The sequence below is a fragment of the Ciconia boyciana genome, chromosome 6, assembly GCF_034638445.1.
Source record: "Ciconia boyciana chromosome 6, ASM3463844v1, whole genome shotgun sequence".
Taxonomy (NCBI): domain Eukaryota; kingdom Metazoa; phylum Chordata; class Aves; order Ciconiiformes; family Ciconiidae; genus Ciconia; species Ciconia boyciana.
In genome coordinates, this window is record NC_132939.1 from 20,613,702 (window position 1) to 20,638,152 (window position 24,451).

At 41.8% G+C, this 24,451-nt stretch overlaps 1 protein-coding gene across 12 annotated transcripts in view; it reads right to left on the minus strand.

Moving 5' to 3' along the window:
* Positions 1 to 24,451, minus strand: part of TSPAN4 (tetraspanin 4) — a 469,335-nt gene that overhangs the window by 431,396 nt on the left and 13,488 nt on the right. For 2 of the 12 annotated variants that reach the window (XM_072863718.1, XM_072863715.1), the window contains exon 1: positions 6,620 to 6,678. The exons of the other annotated variants lie outside the window; for them this stretch is intronic. The gene's annotated coding sequence lies outside the window, so the exon portion shown is untranslated. Of the gene's footprint in view, positions 1 to 6,619; positions 6,679 to 24,451 lie in introns of those variants that run through there. 12 annotated transcript variants of the gene reach the window in all.

The window sequence follows — 24,451 nt, forward strand, 5'->3', positions numbered from 1 at the left end:
ATAGCTGCAGCAGTCCCTGTGGCAGCCAAGCATCTCCTTTGCAGGAAAAGCAACTTACTGATTTGGAAAAAAAATTTTTAAAAAAAAGGATAAAAGGCAAAATACAGTTTTAGGCTCTAAACAGAAAGAGATTTTGCTCTTAACCAGACTACTCCTCCCCTCCTCCCCCAATGCAGTTTTCAGACTTAGATTCAGAACAGTAAAATAAAGGTCTCGGCCAATTGTAAATATGATGTAAAGCATGGACTTCCCTTGATCTTCAGAGATTTTACTTATTACCTGAATTGCCTTACTTGCCTGATTCACATAATGAAGGTTTTCAAAACACCACTTTGTTCTTAAGTGATAAAAAAAGCAATCGCTATAAGCAACATCCTCAAGTGTTTTTTCACCTACTGACTAAGATTAGATGGCAATTTAGATCACAGGAAGCTGTAACACTTCAATTTCTGTGTACTATGATATTTTTACTAGGTTGCAAAGATTACCTACATAATTCTCTCTTCATTTTTTAAACCATAAAACTATCTTCTGTCATATTTATGTGATGCCTTGCACAAAGCTTTTCAAAAGTAAGCTACTGCAGCTTGTTCACACTGCACTTTGTCTTGTTGCTTCTGTCATTTTTATGTTGCCCTTCCAGCACAGTGAAGAAAATCATACAGTATCCCAATTCAAATGCATGACTGACCCTTGAAGAAGAGTTTCCATAAAACAGGGTCAAAGAAAACAGAAAGCAGATAAGAATTAGACTGCTGCCTTGTTTCTGCACACAGGACAGGAAAATAAAGGCAGAGGAATTTATCCAAGAGAAAAATATCTCCAGGTAATTGTCAGTTTGAAGACATTATCATATTTTATGACAGTACTGGCTTCAGGCCTCAAAAAGAAGTAAAAGTCTTTTTGAACAAGATACAGGCAGAAGCCTACCTTTGACAAGAAATCGGCACAGGAACGTGCCCAAAATGCTAACGTACAGTGCCCATGCAGACATAGCATTTTTAAAGATCAAGTTTCTTAAACTGAAACAGTGCTTCTAAAGCTCAGTCTTTCATGGCTGGGAATATAGAATTCTCTATCAGGAAACCCTTTTAGAAAAGAATTCAAAAATCAAAAGCCCAGATTGAGCAGAGTAACTTTATTATGGCAAAAGAAAGAAATGGAAAATCCATAGTCTTATAACATCTTTCGTTCTGTCCAAAAAACTAGATAACTACAGTTCATTTCATAGTAAGCATGTGAATTTTACATAAAAATAGTGACCAAGAACCTGGTATATAAGGCATGTACTCTCTGACACCAGCGCCCTTTGCAATATCAACATACTTTCTTCCATTGGCAGCACTTTCCACTGCAAGTCCCAAACCCTTGCTATAATCTACTCTGTAGGCATTGTGGAGACAGCCTTTTCCCCCCCCATAGATACACAGTTGATACATAAGCAAATCATTTCTCTCCCTTGCCTATAAGGCCTCATGAATTGCTTAAACAGCATTGCCAGCATCTTCAGAAGGATGCTGCATCAGCATCCAGGCGCTCTCCAGACAGCCTGAGAGAATCAATGCTCATGCCCCAAGGAAAGTCAGTGAAAAGTAGGTTCCTAAATTCCACAGAAAGTTTTGGAAAAATCTTGTCCATAAAAATCAATCAAAAAATTGTATTGTACTAGTTCATAGATCATGCTTTCTTTGATCAGCAAAGAGCACAGGGATGGCAGGAGCTTGCCAGCTATGCTGAGGTGAGTTTTCCTGGCAGAGATGGCTTGCCTCAATCTTAAAAAGAGCTACCTCCCTACTTTCTTGCATTTGCTGGAGCCACAAGGTGCACTAGTTGCCTTTACAGAGTAGTTGGGGGCTGTGGAGCAAAAACGGTTTTGGCTTAGGTGCTTAAACATAGCTTTGCTCTAGAGAAATACTGTAGTGAACATCAAACACATAATCTGTTGGCACAAACACTTTCTCTTCTGTGCTGCATTGCTTCTGACTCCTCCTATATCACTGTCATATCCAAGTGCCTCCCAGCAGTGCACTAAGTGCTGCAGCTAATATCTGATGTTCAGTTTATTCTCTCCCTTCCCTGAGGGAGAATCATATGCACCACAGTATGAATTGTTTTGAGAGAGTATAGGTTTTAAACAGGTACAAACAGCTTCTTTTTGAAGCTGAAAGCATGTGCCCTGAATGAAAGGTGCTCAGGCACATCATGTGCAACAAAAGTTCATTTCACAGACTAGGGCCAATATCCTCCTCTCCCTTCCATTAAAACAGTCTCTTCTGCAAAGAATGGCTTTATCCTTTTGGAACAATGTTCTACTGAACCAAAAGCCAAATCATCAACCACTGTCCTACCATAAACATCCATGGAAGTTTTTATCCCACATACTAGTGCTTAGGTATACCATGACTGTTCAACCAAATCATTCACTGATGCTTGTAAAGTATTTTGGAATCCCTGAATAAGAGGAACTATCAGTTTATTATCCAATATAGGATACCAGCCTTTGTTTCCTCTCTGTTTTGCACTCTCTCATTTTCATGTCACCTGCACCAAATGCTTACACTCTCCTTGAAGTAGAACAACTCTTTTCCAGTTCCTTGGCAATACTCTATTTCTCACTCTAATTTGGCTTCCTCAGCTGTGCACATCTTTACCCTTACATCCAGTTCCTGAAACAGGCCTGCATAGAATATTTGATAAAATCTGAATGAAATTGCCTGAATAGTAATGTTGTTATGAAAATGCCATATCTCTAGGGAATGATACAGTTAAGTTTTCTTAATAGCTTGTGCACTTGATGGACAGAAAACATTTCCTCCTTAGAAATGAGCAAAACAGATTAAACAATTCCAATAACACTGGAACAAAGAATTAGATTTTTCAATGCAGAACTTTTGCATAAGACAAGAATGGTTTCTGGAGGTGTTTGAGGGTTTTGTTATTGTATTTTGACAAGTCATCAAAATCTACAGGCCTTAATACTAAAGATTCTTGTTCACAGACTAGAATTTTTTCTGTATTAAGACAAAAAAATCAAGAACAATTAAAAAAAGATTTCTATGGAGAGGGCATAAGAAAAAACTAATCAGCTCTGCTCAAAGAGTTTTCCTATAATTCCCCAGTGGACCTACAAACAGCAACCGATATAACAGTTCCTAACTCTCCACCTGTTTATGTCGCTTTCTTCACGAAGAATTAGAGTCCACACTACCAGCAGAAAATAAAACAAAAAAAAGAAGTTACAAGAAAAGAGATAACAGCATCCCTGTAGTCTTAATACTATTTCAGATTTTCAACAATAAAAAGCCTTCTAAGAGCCAGAAAGTCACATTTGAGTCCCATATGTAGGTCAGAGACAAGCTGTTCTTTCTAAAATAAATTAGCAATTAAAATGTAGGGATTTGATTTAACTTCACACAAAAAAGTTTCCAGAGAAGCACATCTGCCATCTCCGCTGTCCTGGTGGACTGAGATGCTATGAGTGCTAGAAGCACTGTCCACATAGGAACCTCAGGATCCTGGAGGTCTAGAGCTCAGCCCCCAGGCTGTTAAGTCCAAAGTCACTGAACAAGTTCTGGTGACAAGCAGGTGTTTTAAACTCTAGGGGTCCAGCATGAATAACCATCCAATTTTCATGGATGAAAAAACAAGTCTGAGGTGCACAGCACATTGCTCTTATCACAGTGGTCTTCTCTAGAACGAGCACCTCCAAGTCTCGGCTGACGACTTTTCTCAAGTATTGCAGCAGGTGAAAGTGTCAGCCAACACAAGCAGGGCAATGGAAAGGATGGAGATATAAATACGTAAGGAAAAAAGATTCTTCTTGGATTTTGATGAGTGCACTATATGAATGGGATCGAGGTAACTCAAAGACACTACAACCAAACAGAACAACATTGTATCCCAAGTCAAAATTCTTCTACCTGTACCGACTTCAGGCTGACTTGTTTCGCCATGCTGTCCTCTCTATCACAGAGCCAATTTGATTTCAGAAATGCTTAACACAAAAACCAGTTATATCCCCATGTAAATAATAGAAATACTTTTCTTGCAAGAAATATTCAAAATCCCAAACCTCTGCAAAATGCTACAACTGAATTTGCACATATCTTCTAGTTCTGATGGCATGACAATCCACTTTGAATTGGCTCCCATGGTAACCACAACATTAAGGTCCCCAGAGAGCCACCTCTCACACACACACACACACACACAAAAGACTGGAAGGGATGTGTCTGTAGCTCTGCAGTTGAAGAGACAGAACACAAACTTGATTCAATGGAGGGATTCTCTCCACAACAGTACCATCCTTTCAGCTAACAGGATTCAGAAAGAGACCATTTATTTCCCTTAGGAACAGGACTCAGCTCTCATGTCATCTCCAAGACTAGAGCACACACTTCTCTTTAAGAACTGACCCTTGCTACCCTTTTCCCTCACACCCCAATGCAGCCTAACTGTAACACATGTACTTACATCATTTCACTAAGAGCTTTTTGTTCCTCAGAAAGACCCTGTTTTGTAATTTTTCTAGCTGGGTTGCTGGAAGGCCAAGGAAGTCAAGAAACAAAGCTTTGCATATTTTTTCAGTCAACTGGAGAGCTAGCTGCTCTAGAGAAACACTGCGGTGTAGTCAGTCTGGAGATGCAGTCCAGGGAAAGTCCCCTCCCTTCCTTCCTTTGCCATACAGATGACTCCAACACTCCTGAAAGCAAAGGCATCCTTCGCCCACTCATACCTCATCAAATACCCCTTTCCAAGAGCATGCCTCATCTCAGTTTCAACTGCCTCACTAATGATTTTTCTTAATTGGCCAGTCTAAGCTGCTGCAGGATGACACAATATCATGCTCCCGCAGCACACACTGATTCAGGAGCAAGGGAATGAAATACCTCTCTCCTACTTTGTCGGCTTGAGAAGATGGCACAGTAATGACTAGACTGCAAGCAATGAGGCAGTGCTTACCATTCCACCACATCACTGTGCTGTTCACTGCCACACACACAAAAAAGTCTCTCATTTCCACCTGCTAGCAACTGCATTTCATGCAGGACTTGGTCTAATCAGAACTCAGAGATCCCCAAGAAAGGGAGCTGATTTGAAAACAAAACAAAACACTATATTTACATTGTCAGTACCTTTCTGACCTCTAGCTTACAGTGGGGTACACACCCTGACAGACATCACAGATTTTTAAATGCAAAAAGATCTCTTTGTGTAAGGAATATTTATTGTTCTTTTCATGGAACACCCCTTAAACCCCTTAACACCCCTTAAAAATTCAGATAAACAGCCCTAGAAGAGGCACTTTCACAATATCCCACTGACAGACACAACTCCTTCAGCATCTCTCCTTTCCAGCCCACTGTAATTTATTACAGTGTCATAATTTGCAAACTCAGACTACAGCAAGGCAGAAAGAGGCAGGAAAGTAGTTTGTGCGAGACCTATAGCAATGACAAGGAAGTGTTTTTCAGAAGAAAGACCAGAAAGTGATGGTTCACTCTCTGCCCCAAAAGAGGTTATGTCTCTCAGCAAATCAAACCCTTTTGTTCATCTTCCAAACATATTTTGGCTGAGTTTCCAACTTCTAGAAAAGAGGCAGGAAATACCAAATGAATTATAGTATCATTAAAATGATAGTAGCCTAGAAGTTTATACAGCTTTTATTTAAGGCTTCTGTTGAAAATAAGGGGGTTTTGTCTATTATTTTCTAAAGTTGTTCTGCTTAACATTTATAGAACTTCAATTACTTGTAGATAAAAACAATGCACACTATCTAATGAAGACTACTGTGAACGCTATCCTTCTTCTGGGAAAGTATCTTCAAGTAGATGAGCCAGAGATACTTACGCAAGCAACAGGTATTTTTGATTCAGTTTCTCCGAAGTGAGAAACAGAAGAGAACTTAAAATTCCTGCCCATTTGGCAGAGCACCGGGCTCTTTCTGCCTGCCTCTCTCTCTCTGAGCCATGACATGGTAATTCACAAAGTGAATTCAAGTCCTAAACATATCTGCTATTTGACATCTGGTTCCTGTTATTTTAACCTCAGAAGCAAATTGAAAAATTAAAAAAAAAAAATTCCAATTTCTGCTGATTGCTTATACTTCCCTAAAGTTCCCTTCCTTTGTTCTGTCAGCCAGGTTATTTAGACGTTATTACCCTAATCCAACAAAGAACTTAAGAATATGAATATTTCCAGTGAAGGCAAAGGTTCTAATAGATCAAAATGCTTTATTTAGAGTTCATCAGCTCCTGGTTCATATCCTAACTACTTCACTGAAATACCCTTACAGTTTCATTATTATGCCTGTTGTATTAGTGATAAGTTAAGCATAGAGCACATACGCTCAACTCAGGAATTCAGTTCTACCTTCCTAGGGACAACTTTTCATACATCAACTATCAGATTCTTTTTCCTCTAAACTTTTACCACAGCTATTAACAATTGACACTGAGCCAGTTGCCTCTGAAGAACAGGCTGTCAGAGTGCAAATGCAACATCCTGTCTGCCTCGGGGATAACCAGAAAACTAGCAGTACAACACTTATATAAAAAACAGCCAGTCTGCTGCTGCTCTCTGTCCTCAGTACAGTCATGATTGCCCAAAGTAGACCTACCATCAGGTAACACAGGACCAGGCTCTCCTCAGTTACACCGTGGAAGTCCTACTCATTCACTGGGATTTGCTCATTTAAATCAGAATAGCATGCGACTTTGTATGACCACAGACTTATCCAATGCAGTTAGAGAGCAAGATCTGCAAGGAAGTTAATGAGTTTGAAGGGCATGTTAGTCACTAAAATAAACACTGCTCAAGGAAATTCCTATTGCTTCATCTGTCATGTCTTGTATTGCCTGATAGAAGATCACACAAATTAGGAACAAATGGCATTAGCACTGCAACATTCAATAATTCAAGAGAAATGCATGGTAAGACAGAAAGGTTGTTCCTGCATCACAGCTTGCTTGCTGTGTTTGACACCGGCTGTCAGTACTTCCACAGAACCTGCTCTATTCTACTCTTGCTCCATCCCATACCAGTCACCCATCAGGCAGGCCAGGAGACATCACCTCTGAAACAGAGGAGAAGGGAGGTGGTGGGGAGATACTACATACTCCCCTGGCACCTTCTTTCTCAAAGTCATATTGCAATACCTCCACAGTAGCTTCTGCTTCTTGCACTCCTTCTTTAAAAAGAAAAAAGCAAGCATTACCTTTGCTTATGGGTGTCAAGGAAATAAACAATCTCAAAGCTCAAGAGAAGCAAGATGCACCCTCACTTGGAGCTCCCTGTAGTCAATCCTATAGGAAGGGGACCATAGCTAGCACTAGCCAGCTGCTGCTACTACTGGAGCCTGGATCCCTTTTACCAGCTCCTCACAAGAGGCACATCCCACTCAGGCATAGCTGTGGCAGGTTCCAGGTACCAATGCAAGCCAGCACTGCTGTCCAAAGCAGAGATCCTTCCTTCCTTTACTGCACTTCACTCCTGTTCCCAGAATCACTCCCTTGCATGGCTGTTTGTGTGTTCCTGTTTTGTTAAAATTAGCACCTTCCCCAGAACAAAACTCCACAAAAAAGGGCCTTGGTAAAGAAATAGTCAGCCATTAGCATGAGACAACCTGACCAAGGAGAGGGGGATACATCTCCCCCATGGAGAATCTTCTAAAGCCAAACTGCAAGTCCGCAAGTCAGCAGCAACACACAGATATCCCCAAAGCTAACAAACATCTGCCTCTTCTCATAGTTCTCAGGTTCCCCTACATCTTCCTGTTACAAAATTGTACAAAGGATCTTGTTTTCTCACAAGGGAAAGGAAGAGGACCCCAGAAACTGAAGCAACATATTAGTGCAGAAAAATGTCAATGGGTTTCTTTGGACAACTGACGCAGAATTCATGTATTGGTGATGGAGTGACAAGGTACCAAAATATAGCAGTGCTCTTCAGAAAGCAGGAAGACAGCACTTACCCTCTTTATTCCAGCTTGTTCATTTAATCCTAGGCAAACAGGAACTTTAGACATTTTTCAAGCATTTCATAAAGTAATAGCAATAAAATATCTAGGTAAGGAAGCTGTTTTACATTAAATGGGAAAAAAAAAAAAAACAACAGCCTGGACTTCCTAGCAAAAAGATTAAAGTATGCAAGTAAGGGAGTGGGAGGAGGGCAAGAAATGGGATGTCACATACTGCAAAGAAGAAAAATTATTGCATATTTAATGGAGTACAAGATTTTTATTTGTAAACCCATCAGATTCTGCAAGCCTAACCATATTCCTTCCCTCCCTTCCTAACCATTCCCCTCTGTGATGCAGGGGGGGTGGAGCACACTACAACACCCCACTGCCCCCTAGAAAGGCTGCATTTCCTTTTCCAGGGGGACTGTATCCCAATTCTACAATAACATGCCCTGCAGTTTACTAGGCTCTTCTCATCCCAAAACACCAAAACCAAACCAAAATCCCACACTTTGCCAAAAGCAAAGAGTAACAGAGTCCCATCTTAGCGTCTGTACTCCTGTGTGTCCCATGAAGCTTGCAAGGGAGCAGACCTGTCTACATTAGAAAACATGCGGATCCTGTAATCCCTGAACTGCTTGACCGGCCTCACTGATCTGGCCTCAGTGTTGGACTACACGTTGTCTGTTGTTCCATAGCCATACCAGCCAGTAGTCTGGAAGAAAGGAAAGTGGTGGTTGACATCCATGAAAATCAGAGAACATTCTTTATCTCCAGGAAAGAGGAATAAATGGAATAAAGTAATAAATGCCTTTATTCAAGGCAGTGCGAGAGAGTCATTGTCACTCACCAAAATAGCTTACAAACTTCAATTAAGGCACACAGCCTGATCCTGGTGTGAGATTTGAATAAGAAAATGTTTTCCCCCCTTTTATGCCAGACTATGGTCTAAAATTACTCATCTCTACCACAGCAGGAAGGAAACAAAGTTAAAATGCTGACAAAAATGTTGCTTGAGAGCTTCAAGTAACTGCAGCCTCAGACCTCTTCCTTACAGCCAGGACTGGATTTTGAAAAGGGGAAGAAGAGAAGGGGGAAGAGTCACACCACACATTCACAGAACACGACTCTGATCTGTCTGAAGGAAAGGCCAAGCTTTGAGTCTCTCCTGTCCAAAACTGACAAGGACACTCACACCTATCAGGTTTCCTATGCTAGCACCAGTGCACTAAAGTCAGCTCTTTCACAAAGCTAAAGGACACAAGAAGGGTACTTGGGTAGGAAGGTGGGACCTCCACCTTCTGACAAATTTGATTAAAATTGGCCGACAGAGTCAAACATTATCAGCATGGGGTGACTGTCTGCATGTGCCTGACAACCTCACACATAGCATGATCATGTAAGCTCATTTTTTCAAGTGTAGTTTCCTAAGAAAACATGGGAGGGAAAGGCATTTTCACTGGCACTCCAAGCAAAAACAGAGTTTAATCTGGCACCCTTCACAAGTACTCAATTAGTTTCTAATTCAAGAACAGAAAAGAACAAATTAATTGACCAGCAAAGTCTTAGAACAAGCCTGGTACCGTGCCATCAAACAGAAATCAGGGGAATCAGGCTACAAACAGCCCTGCTGCAGGCGTCCAAAGTCCTCCTCTGCCAACACTTTTCCCACAGGACACCTTTGGTTCTCATCAAAAAAGCCAACATAGTAATTGCAAGAAAGACAGTAGGTTTGAATGCGTGTACCAGGAGAATTTCCAGCAGTCAAAATCCACACACACAAAAACAGTGAGCTGACATACAGACATATGCACACAGATCAGACTACCAAGTGGTCTAGCCTACACAAATGTTAACCAAAGCACAAATCAGTATTGTAACATGCTAAACAGAAGTGGATGGATGAAAGTCATCAAAAAGCTGCATTCTGAAATCCATCTTTACACAGGAGGTTAATCAGAATAAGTAAGCGAGCAAACGTTTTCACTTCTGTGTGTGCAATATCCCCCAATGGTTTAGTCATTACAGTGAGAACCCAAGCCTTTAAAGATAGATCTGCCTAAGCAGCTGAACACTTCACAGAGCAAAATTAACTTGGTGGTTAGCTTCCCTTCCCAAAGAATTGTATTAGACAATTACCTACAGAAGTCAAAATCAGGCCAACATTTAAGGGCCACAAGGGGAATAATACAATGATTGCAAAGGAAAAAAGCAAACAATGGCTAGGTGCTCATATTTGTTTGAGTCATATACACAGTGGCATTCATAATGAATACTAATTTTGAGTTCTGCTTTATAAGGCATATTCCTAAAAGGAACTTATTTTCTAATTATGAGCTCCAGTGACCATGCACATTAAACAATGAAAACAAACAGCAGTACATATTAACGTTGTGACAGTCCCATTATCTCTCAAGCAATGCATGAGGATAAAGCTGTCAGCCATCCTCATAGGCAAAATTTACTTGAAATGTCACTTCTATCCAACTTCCTACAGCTGTCAGTTTACTCTTCCTCCATCCATACCAAAAGGAGGCAATTACAGAAAACTGAATTAAAGATTAAAATTCTTACTTACCAAGAAGTTTAGAGATCATGTCCTTAAAGTGTTCTTGCTAGCTTTTTAAAAGCAAAAACTCGAAACAATCACCCTCAAAAGAGATTGGGAAATGACTGGCATTTTTTCCTTCATGATGTTGAGCTTCTAAGGGATTCCCTGCTCGTTGTCCTCCTTAAAAATGCAGGGGTAGCAAAGACTTGATCTTCTAAGTTATGTGTTCTTCAAGCACGTGAGGCATTGCTATTTTGCCACAGAGCACTTAAGGCATCTAACAGTCCTTAATTACCTCCCTAAGAGCCTTCATTGGCAAACACAGCCGTACTGTATTTCTCAGCTGAAAGGCTTTAAGAAGTATCTTCTAGATGTCACCTCAAGGCTCAGCTGAGTCCTACAAGCAAAAGCAGAAGTTTGATGCTCAAGAGCCCCAGCATACACAGCTCCCTAGACAGGTTTTTATTTCCTATTTTACTAGATGCATTGAGCAAGAATGAAAGAGGCATGACAGTTTCCAAAGAGATTCACTTACAGCTTCAGCCTTGCAGCAGGTGAATTTCAAAGCCCAAAGATATTACTGAGAGCAAGAAAACACCACCTGATTTAGAAGAGGCAGGAAAGTAAAAGATGTGCAGCCTATGGTAAAGTTAAAACACCCCCTTGTAAGACAAAACCATGTTACTTAATGGTTTTTGTGCCTGCTGCATTACTGCTCTCCCAGCACCACAAGTGATTCCAGACAGACATCAAGCCCATAAACAGAACAAAAGCCCAGAAGTCTCAGAGGAGGTAAAACCTACTGTTTTATCAGTGGCATAACCTATAGGTATTTCCTAATGCAGCTTTTAGCTTAAACATGCAATAAATGGCACAATACCATCATTGCAGGGCTGAAACAAAAAATAAAAAAGCTACAAGACTGCACAGAGAAATCACAGGCTTCTCCTAGGACAGACACATGGACAATGAAGAGTTATGTTTGGAAGACATTCAAGTTATCCCCACACAGTGCAAGCAAGAGACTTGCACTGAGAGAACAGCAGCTCATTTCAGCTGGGGGAGCAGGACTGCTCAGTTTACTCCTCAATAACCTGAATGTTAAAGATTAACCTCTAGCAAGTCTTCAAGTGACTACACAGAATAGACTTTCCAGGACAATAGCATGTGATGAAAGAATATTCACAGACAAGACTGTGTAAGACTTTTCACCTTCTATGCGCTGTTGCATCTTCCCGACAGGGGTAAAGGATGCAAGCTGGCCCTCGTCTTAGTCTGAATTCCTGAATAGAGACGCAAATAGCAGTAATACATGCATACGCTTAAAACCAGGATTCCTATGCTGATTCATATTGAAGCTAGGACAGAGAATGACATGTTCTATACAGCACATTTCAAAAGTTTTGAACAAGACATCCAATTTACATTTCTTTTAATAAAAATAGATCTGCTTTATTCAGAATTGCTGCTATTCCTATTGTAGTTCATAAGAAATGCAAATTCCCAGAAGAAAAATGCATTATTCACTTCCAGTGTGTGAATCAAGAAAGATTTGCATATATTAGGCTGACTCAAAGGTGAGTTCAACTCATGCAAATCACATGAAAAATTAACCATAGGATCTACTCATTACACAATAGCAGTGACTGACATCATGCAGCAAGAGAAATATTTTGACCTATCATATGACACTCCCAACATATAAGGATTTATTTTTCTATGTGAGCACATAAGTGTAACCTAGCAACAGCCAGAGTCTGTACCCTCTTTCACATGCATCTGACCCCAATAAAGTACATCTTTTGTTCCAAACCCTAGCAGGTTTTTCTGGCAGAAAATAGTAAAAGAACAGCGTTCCCAAGAAAATTATGAACTACACACAAATATGAACATATTAAAGAGAGGGATGTATTCCAGTAGATTAAAGGTTTTGCTAATTTAGTTTTTAGTCTAATGTTCTCTGGGTGCTCTATATATATAACCAAAACCCTGCTTAACTCCAGGAAGGCTTACTGGCATTTCATTTCAAGTCGAGGATTGCGATGCTGCTTTTTGTCTTGTTTCCTCCACTCAGGATCCTGAGCTCCATCTCATGGTCACTGCGGTCAAGGCTGTACCCAGCTTTCATATCCCCAGCTTTTCCTATCTAATTCATACTGCATTTTTTGCAAAGGGCCAGTACTACACACTTGGAAGATGCAAGATGCTCTACAGAATGCAATGTGGGCCCACCTGAACCCAAGGAAATCTTGTCCTAATTCCCAGAAGTTAGGTATCTGTTCAAAACCCCCAAAACACAAAGGGCTTGGTATCTTTTCCAAAATGCTTGTTTAAAAGTGACTGAAATAAATTATAACAAGGAGTATATTTTATTTTTTCTATCTCAGTGGCATCTGAATTATTTTCATTGTTAAGACATAGAAATTCTTGTTTTTGAAACACATTAAAGGGAAAGCGGAAGTCAGGCTGAATAAAGATAAATCTTTGGCCACCAGTCCAGTGTTTTACTTGCAGCATTAGGCAACACTTTGGCGAGCACAAAGATGTATATGCTAGTATACAATGCCCTGTCCTCCAACCAGATATATTGCTTGGGTTCTTTACAGGAAATTCTGCCTAAAAGGGCTTTAAGGCAAATGCTTGAGTTTTCTGTGTGCATTCTGACTACACAAAAAATGAACAATAACATACACTTTCCTAAGTATCCAAAGCTTAAGGTTAGTAGGAAAAATATTTTTATATATACATATGGGGGGAAGTGTTTGTGCTCACATGTATAGTATTGGGTATTATACAATCAACTGAAAATCAGGTACCTATTTCCATTCTCAAAGGTCAGGTCTTCAAGAGTCCTCACCATCTACTGGACAGACTTTGTACAACAGCTAGATCCAGCATATGGAATGCTTCTTAAGTTACACACTTGACTAAGAACATCCATCTTTGAAAATCTAAACACCTCAAAAAAGCAAGTGGTTAGTTTTATGTATGTGTTTTTAGATGAGGAAAATAAGAATGACTGAAAAGCCTCATCTAAGCCTCAAGTATGAAGCCTCAAGTATAAGTCTGTTTATCCAGAAGTCAAGCTTATCTCCTATCTATGGATACACACATACCTTTGAGAGGCAGTGGGAAATCCCAATTGTAAGCGTAATGAAGGAGCATCTATTCTTAATGACTTAGGCTAGCTGTTTCAAATGCCTTGACAAGTGGTCAGTAAACCTACATAGATTAAGAAATGAGTTGTTGGTACTTTTCAAAAGAAGTGGCTGTAAGCCAAAAGGGCAAGAAAAATTCTTTATGAGGTCTTCCTCACCCTACTCTTTTCTGGTTTTCCCTAACTATTAAATGGTATAACGAAAATAGATGTCAGCTGCGTTAATGGCCCCTCTGTATGGGAATTCAATACTGAAATACCATTTTTGAAAAAAAATCAAATCTGCAGCCTGGGGCAATTTTGGAAACCTAAGCAAGACATTTGTAAACCTTCCTCCTCCAGACTTCATGTCAATCCACAGGCATCCAGAAGCATCAGGAAGAGAATCCCAGCTTCTACTAAGAACCCAGGGTCTTACTTATTTTGATTCCTTTTATTTGCACACCCAAGTTCAAAAAGTCTCCGGCTGAATAGCCACAACAGAACAGCTATTGCTAGAGAGCAGCAGCTAAAATATATAACACACCAAAAATCAAGAATCAGCAGGCCAGCAAAGAGTTTCACACAAGCCTCTGTACCCATCAGTAGCTGGGAGGTTGGACTAAGTGCTCAGGAGACCTGGGCTCTATTCCCAGCTCCAGGTATGCTAGAGACACTCCCTGCCCATCTTCCTCCATTCAGAGGACATGTTCCCGAGGACAGGAGCTCTCCTTCCTTGTGCCTCCAGTGCCTTAATGCTACAGGGTCTCCAACAACCAGCAGAGCAAAGACTGATTCCCTCGTCTTCATGCCTGCAACAGGAACAGGCTGACACAAAACTGCAAGCCATCAGTAACTGTAAATAAGAGAGAAAAATACATAATTGAGGCAAATTAGATTTGGAAGAAACATTGAAGGGAAAGGAATAAAACAGCACTCATCATCAGCTGAGACATCACTTAGTCATGATCTGGAGTGTTCACACCTGCTCCACTCTGTCACAGACTCCCACAGCTCTGAAATGCACTGCAGCAGCACCCCAACACCTCTCCTTCTGCCAAGCCTAAGCAGCGTAACAGGATCATTTTGTCATTCAAGTTACAATTTAGTTAATCGCTGTAACACCTTCAAATCTCTACAGTGTATTTCACGCAGAACGTCTGCACAAAGCAAAGCAGCCTCGTGGGTCTGCCTCCACCAGCCCAGTGCAAACTCCTGAGCTGCTGAACACATGGGCAATCTTGCCACCAGACAGCAGTGGGCTTGGACTGCTGGCACAGTGGGCATCCTTATTTACCTGTGTGCTTACACAGTCATTTGGGTCTACTAACAACCCTGTTCTGGTCACCATTTCCCATCATTCTTTTTTTTATCTGTTATATCATAAAGGCCTTAGTTCAGAGAAATACTTTGACATGTGCTGTTCTGCCTTGGCTAAGCCAGACCAATGCAAGACAGGTCTCAGAGCCAAGGTGTTCAAGGGAAGAGACTAGCAAGGACCTAGGAGGAAACTATCCATGGACTCCATAGGTACAGGGCATCTATAACACATTTTGAAAGCCCTTTGAAGTGCTGCTCTCTGTGCCTTCATAGACTTGAAACCCTTTGGAAATGCACCTCTGAATACTTAGCTGAATAGGGATTTGTCAGTACTTTGCTGACTAGGGACCCAGATTACAGGAGAATAAATGATACAGGATCTTTTTTTTCTGTGCCTTGAAAATTCCTTCCCAGTTCCCCTTTCTTTCACCCCCTCAGCAGTGGCTATTTATCCACGCTACATCCATGCGGACCTGTTTAGTTCAGCTCCTACCCCATTACCATGGGTTTGGCAGGTGATACAAGGAATGTTTTGTTGTTGTGATAAACATGTCATGATGTGATGTTTTCAACTACCCGAACAAAAAAGTTTATATTGCACCTTCCAACAGCCAAATCAGTCCTTTATTTGAGACACAGTGGTGACAAGAAAATTCAGCAGTGTAACCCTTCCCTCCCAATTACAGCTACAGACAGCCACATGGGTTGGTGGCAGTAAAATGTAAGCTTCTGCCTCCGTGGAAATGAACTAACCTCTACAGACTGAAAATGGCGGAGGAATAAACAGAAACCAGTGTCAGGTAACTCATATTAGTGCATGTGCTTGATTGATGAAAGTTTCCAAGGCAAAACAAGGGGCAGACCTAAAAACATCTATTTGAAACTGCAATACAATTGCCAAATTCACAGTTTTCAACCCTAACTGTTCCAAACGTCCTGGGTTCCCTGTCTTATTTGGTCAGACATCCTCTTCTGACTCTATAGTATGGAAATGTCATGATTCCCAGCTCCTGGTCTTCTGCCACAGACTGCAAACCTCTATCCTACATCCAAATGGTCTGGACAAGCACAGAACCACCCCTCCCATGTATCCAGAACTGGGGTATTTATCCAAGCCACACACTATGGCTGTCTCTACATATCAACTCGTAACCAAGTTTGTAATGAATCTTTGGCAGGGCAGCTGTGAACATGACACTTGTCCACACATCACAGCTAAGTGCTTAATTTATGAACAGAGCTCCAGTTTATGTTGCTGCAAGCCTAAGTCCTGTAGAAAAGCCACCAAGCAGCTGACCAGAATTATTTTATGCCTGTACACTGAGACAACTTTCAGCTCCCATAAAATTGTAAAGCATGCTGCTCTGCACGGTATAGCAAGTTATTACCCAGCAACTGATTTGCAGTGTGTTTTTTCTAACCATTGCAGTAGTTGAGTGCTGCCATCAAACCAATTCAGAAAAAAAAAAAATTACTACTGTTATTCAGTCTTCAACATAACATACCCACCTTTGCTCATCTTACTACAATCACTGCCGGAAATCTATAAAATCAGTTAATCCCAGGTCCAGGGCTTGTTCCACCAGACGTCGCTCAGCAAAGCACTGAGTGAGTAATATCCTGACCACCCCCAAAACTTACCAATACCACCTCAGGCAGGGGTAGGCTCAAATCCCAGCTTGAGTCCAGCAAAATCCTATCTCACCATTTATGCACCATAAAGGTGCACTGAAGTCTGTGACAAATAGCACACAAGCAAATGATGGGACCAAACAGTGTGTTCAGCTGCTGGCGAGTTTACCTATTTAATGAGAAGACACCATTCAGCATAACCAGGTACCCACTCAAAGCCAAATCAGCAGGAAAGAGCTCCTGGTACAAGTCAGCTGTTTCACCAGCTATTACACTGCAAATCTTCCATTGCATAAGTTAATAACAGCAAAGAAAGCTGCAACATGGACACCATCACCTGTGAACCACTGAGATGTCAATGCTCCTAAATGGTTGTAAGATAGAAAGAAGGGGAGAACTACCCTACAGCAATAGACATTCATACGTTGGGTTTTTTCTGGCCTAAATCTATGAAGGAATTAATTCAATTATTTTTCTATACTACTGATTAACTACTGAAAATACTACTGATTAACCATCCAAACACAAAATGCTACCTATTACAGCTGTGTTCTTTCCTTCTCTTTCAAAAGGTATTAGCCACAGTTCAGATACTTAAGTGTATAAATCCAGCCAGGCATGTTTAATGAAAACTTTACCTTCTATCACAGTATTTTTAAAGTAGAGAATAGGCTGCCTTTTACCCTTCCAGCATCATAATGAAAAAGTAACTCTCTCCATGGAATTGAAGAAAATACTGTGGCTAGCAGAGCCCTGTTGAGAGACAGATTAATTATCTACTTGAATGTGCATGCAAGAGTAAGCTTGTCACAGCTATGGGAAAAAGAAAAAAAGCCAATCAGTTAGGGAAAGGTAGCAAAGCTGCTGTGCTAACGTTCTCCTCCCTTAGACCTTCTGCACAGCTCAGTGCAATGAGAGAGGTATGGTGTTCAGAAACAGCAAAAAAGCAAAATCAGGCTGGGGAACTCACTGCCCTTTGAATGGGACAAGGCAGGTACTACTTGCAGCCCACAGTGCTACCTTACTACACAGAGCCACCCCACTCCATTTTCAAGATTGGGGAAGCCACGTTCTGAGTGGCCAACCTAGAAAAGAACACAATGCCCTTCAAAGCAAGAACAAAACTGCAGCCACAAACTGCAGCCTAAAACAAGCATAACCAGAGTGCCAGCTTTCTAGGGACTAGATGTTGCCTGGAGCTCTGCATAGCCCAGAGACACCCAGTGGTTGAATTGTACATCACAAGCACGTGTAATTAATGGGAAGGCTGGGGAGAGCATCCTCCCAGTTCATTTATTTAATACAATCTCAGATTGACGTGATGCTTCTCTGCTCACCTCCAGCTCTCAGACTGGGGGTGGGAATGGATAGGGAGGTCTAGGAGAGAGACCTGATTCTGAATGAGTGACAAACAGCAAGAAAGTTCAGAGAAAGAAGAAATCTGCAAGGTTTCACACCAAGCTTTATCTTGTGCCCATAGATGTTCCCAACATCCTCTGGCCCTTCCTGTGCTCTGCCATTCCTGAGGAAGTCCCTGCAGGTAAGGCTCTGCCTTATTTGAGGTCTCTGGATGAGTTTGGATAACCATTACCTGCAGTCTGAGATAGGGGCAAGTGCTATGCCACACTGAAGGCCAAATGGCAGCTAAATGCTCCCTGTTGAGCTGCTACTGTTGCCAGCAGCAGCTACACTTCCTGGCTCAAAGGAGACTTAAATGACCCAAAACAACTAGTCAAGATACATGTGCAAAACAAAAGTAAGGCATCACCCTTCACATTACTAGCAGCATAGGACCAGATTCTATACTAGAAAAAGAGAGAAGGAAAATAGATCCAACTTGAAACAGGCTTTTAGCACCTCTACAAAAGTATAAGCAGAGTTTCCTTTAACCCAAGTAACAGCAAAGCTGCAAAAGGTGGTGTGCACAATGGGTCTTCCATGCATTGCATGGGCTCTCCAACACTAGGCTTGACTCCATCCGACCCAGCTTTAGGCACTCGTGAAATACCCAAGTTAGGCAGATCATCATAGTCAGCTTCCTCCAAGGTCAGTGGAGAGAGATGGACACCTCTTCCCACTAAGACGGAAGTCATCATCCACATATAACCATCTCTCCACCTCTTATTTTAGACCCATCAGTTAAGTGGCATGAATCCAAGCCAAAGTGTATTAGGAACAGCTGGGTTACACAGGGCCAACTAAACAGGATTAACATTATGCTCCCTTACTTGGCCTGCACTATTGTTAAATCTGAGTAGCAATGCTCCATTCAGATAAAAGTAAATGGTGAAAGCACAGTAATCTCCAGAGAGACACAGAAATGCATATTTCAAGCTTCTTTGTGGATCCTTCTGGAAAACATCAGGGCAAACTTTGTTTACAACGCATACCACATGCACAAAGACAAATGCAACCTTCAGCCAAGTTCCAGCAAAGGCAACTCTGTTTTTTCTAGAATTGAATCATTATTTTTCTAAGGAAACAGTGCTTTTTGGAAATAGCAGCTATATTGTAGCAAGGGACAAACATCAGGGAAAAGTAATAGGTCAAGTGCATGAATGGGTGACCTTACTGTGATCATCCTACCATAAGAGACTTAAGAATAGTTTCATTCCCTGATAGAAACCTCAGAAATGCAGCAGCACCAGTAACCCAGAAACACTATGGTGACTCACTTGTGTTCAACCATCAACTCAGATGCTCAGGGGAAACAACAAAGGCATCAAACAGGACACAGGCTAGCCAAGTGGATGCAATATGGCAGCACAACCTAGACTCGAGCCATAGCTCCTTTCACTGACTTGCTAGGCACCTCACTTTCTGCCTCACTTCTCACATCCCATAAAATAAGCCCTCTTTTAGTAGAGGTTTGACCTACAGGTGAACATTACTGATAACCAGTAGGTGTTCTCAGAATACAAGCTGGTCATGTCATACTGATGACAAAGAAAACAGTACAAGGAGATTTCATGTTCCAACACCCCCAACCCTACTACACATACTGAACGTAGAGAGGAAGTGAGGGAAACATCCCAAGTGTTGCAGGAAAACTCAGACAGAGCAGCTGAATAAACCTGAGAAAACAGAGCAGGCAAGGCTGATCACTGACAACAGCACATGACTAGTGTGAAGTGAGAGAGCACAAACAAGCTTGGAACGCTTGAGGTCTTCTTGCAAGCAGAGGGCAGCATTCAGGATCCTGCTAGCCCCCTTAAATCACAGTCTGCTGTTGTGCTCTACTATCAGAATTGGCAAAAAAATAAAATAAGAAAATAAGAAACAGGTAGGGGACAGAGCTAGGTCAGCTGCAGCCCCCTTCTCTCAGGTGCTCAGAGCTCCAGCTTTCAGTATTGGCCTCTCTCCTTCAGCCCTACCCATGCAATCCCCTTTCAGCTATCCCCCATATGACTCAAATTTGTGGCACTTGCTCCGCACCACTGTGCGTACAGAGACACTGACATTCACACCATGTTCTACTTTGTCAATGACACATATAAGCAGCAAAAAATTAAGAGGGAAGGTCCCTTCTCCCTCCCTCCTCCTGCGTCATTAGAGCCTCATCTTTTTCTCTGCAAAGCTTTTAAAAAAAGAAAACAGATCTGAAATTAAATGGGAGGGGTGTAAAAAGTGTCTGGAACAAAATACCATATGTGCAATGCCTCTTCTCCTGTTCTGTGAGCTGCAAAAGAAAACAGCACCTTCCCTGACAGAAGGCAACAGTGCTGTCTTAAGTAATTGGGGGATCAGAGGAGAGGAAAGGGGCAAGAAAAACACATTGTCCACAGTTCAGAGAAGAGGCCCTTTTCAGCAGCCATGAGGAAGAAAGTTGCAGAAGTGACAGCTTCGCCACCTCCCTGCCCAGCTGGCTCTCCAACCTGCCTAGAAGCAGCATCCAACACTACAGGAAGGGCTGGCTTTGTTTTCAACACTGTTGGCCGGTGGCCTTATACACAGGATTACAGAATGCTGCTTTCCTCACAAGTTATGATGGGGCAATTTATTTTCATTGGCATAAGCAGAGAAGGAGAGTCAGTCTGATCCACTCTGCAGCAGCAGGACACTGTGAAAGGCAATTTTACATGTGTACATCATGCAGTCATAACGCAATATGCACATTACGGACACCCTGTCTTAGAAGGAAACCTTTCAAGAGAGACTTTTGAATTCTGAAGATAAACTGAAGCATCTCCAGTCAGAATCTTCAGCCTTCAATCCCCATCGTCCATGTGCTTCTACATCAAAGTAAAACCCTGTTTTGACTTCCTTCATGACTTTCAACTCCTCATTCCCTCGTATTTCCACAGCAGTCTGCCCTGTAAAGTCACAAGAGGATTTTCCCACCCTGTTGACATCATCTCCTCCTTGTTACACCCAGTCCAGTCCATGCCACTCAGCATAAGCTGCAGGCTGAGTACTGGCTAAACAGTACCAGATCCATCAGACTCCAGTGATCCTTGCTGACACTAAGGCTCATAGGCAGCTATTACAAGTCAAGGCCAGACTAGTAAGCAGCAACCTTCTGTGCATCTGTGGTGATGCAAACTGTTCCACAGTAAATCTAGAAACTACTAACAGTCACATTCTGCTCTCATCATCTGCACACACACATGCACTTACACTCATAGGTGCTAAATACCAGCCTGGCTTTTTGCATCTTCCGTGACTTCTTCCCTCCCCAGTTCCTCAGATTTGTTGTGTCCACCCTGACCCTTCAGATTTAATAAACATTCTAAGGCAGCTTGGCATATCAGATTTCAGAAAAGCTTCTTTTTCCCCCCAATACTTCCAGCTTTCAGTCCCTTACACCCCAGCTCTTCCAAACTGTGGCTCAGAAACACATCCCCTGACTTGTTTGCCCATATCCATGCAGCTGACCAAATGCTTAGCTCTGCTGTAGTGCTATCATATGTAAATCTTCAAATACTTCAAATCAAAACGAGAAGTTTGAAATTAAAAAAACCAAACAACAAACAATAACAAAAAACAAACACATACAACTTAAGTGACTGCTAAAATCATCAATATATCAGCCGCAATAGCAACATTTTGGAGAGGATTTTTCTGGGGCTTTTTATTATTACTATTATTATATCTGCAGAAGGCAAGCCAAGAAAACAGAGAAATAGACGGAACCAAGCCCTGCATCCGAGCAAGCTTTTTGCGAGCAAAGGCAGCCACGTTTCAGGGCTGGCAGTACATTGTGCTGGAATTAAGTGGTGTGGGTTCTGACAGAAACACAATTTTTCAGATCTGGTACAAAATCTGTAATGCATGCCACTGAATAAAAGCTTCCATAGGCTGTACAGCAGCACCTAAATATTTGTCCTACTGCTGTTCATCTATAGCTGGCACACATTCAGAGACTGCAAAGACAAAGCCAAACCAAAGCTCAGGCTGACTTTTCTACCTCCAATTTGCATTGCACTTTTCCCTCCAGGGATCTCACATGGCTTGGTTTGGATTCCATCCCAGCTCAGTCCCGAACAGAGAGATGTATCAAACAATTTCAATGCACCAACACATTTCATGTTAAATTTAAGTATTTGAAATTACTTTGAATGCACATTCTCAACATTTCAATACTATTCTGGATAACTTTTTAATCCACCCATTTTTTACTAAGTGGTTAGAGTGTAGGGCAATTGGACTAAACTAAAAGCAGAAGAAGATTGCACCAAGACAGACATCCACAGAATGAAAGCTGTTCGGGTGGAGTACCACCTTCCCATGGGAAATGAAAACTTCATCACTAGCTATTCAAAATTCAGTTGTACCAAACACTGTCCACCATGAAGCAGGACAAAGCCATGAGCCAGCAGCAAAAAAAGGAAACTCCATGAGGCAAATAAGCTAGTTCTGAGTTTCACCCCTTTCACTGCAGGGGCAGATAAGGGGACGACAAACTGCCAAATGCCTTGAGGATGTGGGGCAAATATGCAGGGTCAGAGCCAACTCTGCAACTTACGCAAAAGCCTACCCAACAGAACTAGTCACCACCAGGCAAAGGCAGGGTTAATACATACACTCTGTGTGTGTGTATGCATGTATATAGGTATACATACACTAAGGAAATACTATGAGGAGGGGTCATCAAAACCATTTTCCTCAGTGTAACAAATAATTTAGGCAGCAGTAAAGGACAGTTGGCTCGTTCACAGCAGCACGTGCCATCAGAATCAGTACTGTGAATGGTAAGTGGGGCTTGCAGTTGCCAAAAGCCACAGGGTGCAAAATTAGTCTGACTTTGGATGAATCATTGCTAGGACCGAACCTGCAACAGGTAAACTGGGTGCATGGAGAAAGAACCCGGGGGAGGGGGGGAGCCAGAAAACAAGGCTTATTAAACTGTAAATGCTTTGATACAGAGAATCTTGTGTGTTCTTACATCAGCCAAAACAATGGCCCAGAACTGGTTCTCCTTTCATAATACAGTACAAAGGAACCTGAAATCACTATTGTCTAGCAATGGCTCATCATGGGTCCCATGAATAAAGGACTTGGCAATAACCCAGCAGCCACAAGGCTTATGACAGCTTTCTCAAGAACTTATGAGAATTTGAATTCTTTCCAATAACTCCCTTAGGCTCCCAGAGGAATCCCCAAACAGCTTTTGAAGCCCTAGGAGTTGGGCCAGTTGACAGCAAAGAGGATACCCAAAAGGCACTGCAATGACAATCCCACAGCAGAGCAGGAATGCAGGCAAGCAATAAAACTGATGCTAAACAGGTCCACAATAAACTGGCCCTAACCATAATTTAAACAGTAGGATACTGCCAAAATGAAATGGTCATTTACTGACAGAGAGAGAGCAAAGAAATATAAAACCCCAATAGAACAGTAGGAGATCACAGACAACTTTCAGAAAACAAATGCTTCTCAAGCCTACCACTGCATCTAGATGAGATCTCCTCTTCTACGTCTAAGCATAGCTCTCTGTGTCCTCACCTCTAGCAGAGGAACAGGATCTTTTGGGCAGTTCTTGCTTTCTGGTATAAAGGCATTCTATTATCCATTCTCCGAGTAAGAAATTTTCTTGTGTGTGTGACAGAAAAGTCCTAGTCATCCCACAGTCCCTTTCCTCCAGATGTCCTGAAAAAGGCAGAATGCCTAAATAGCAGTACGGCAGCACGGCAGCACAGCCCTAGCCCGCTACCACTGTGGCTGAAGCTAGGAATGCTTGAAAGAGGGCATCAAACTGGCACTTCTTTACAGCAGCAATAGCTATTATGTGCTCCACAAACCCTTCCTCAATCCATAAAGGGGCTGCACATGTGCTGGGGGGAAAGCCATTCTTTCACCCACATACCATTTTGTTCTGCAGGATAGAAGGGAAAGTGTATTTGTTCAGCATGCATTTTAAGAAGATAGAGCATCTCTGCTTTAAACTGACCCCACACACTGGAGATGTAGCTCAATAGAGAAGTAGAAAAAAACATCTCCTTTGCAGAAATGCAAATACATCCAAATACACCTCTGGCCCAGATGCAGACAGGTGGCATCCTTTGTATAACACTGCGCATGGCTAACATTCACCCACATTACAGATAAACCACTGCACAATTCAGTTATTACAGAGCTAAGCAGAATCCACACACACACTTGTCTTCAGAGGTTTCTCAATATAAACAGAAAAAGCTGTCTTTCACAGAATACAAGCACTTTCTTAATATTAAGCTTTTTAACTTCTCTACTGAGAATGGCAAATGTCACAAATCAAGAAAAGAAATGAAGCAGCTTGACAAGGTCATACGAGAGGCCTGTGGGAAAAAGCCCTGGCTTGGGGGACATTGCAGGGAAGAGAATGCATGTCCATTTGCTCAGCATGCCGCTCATCAGGCCAGGGGGTTGCAAG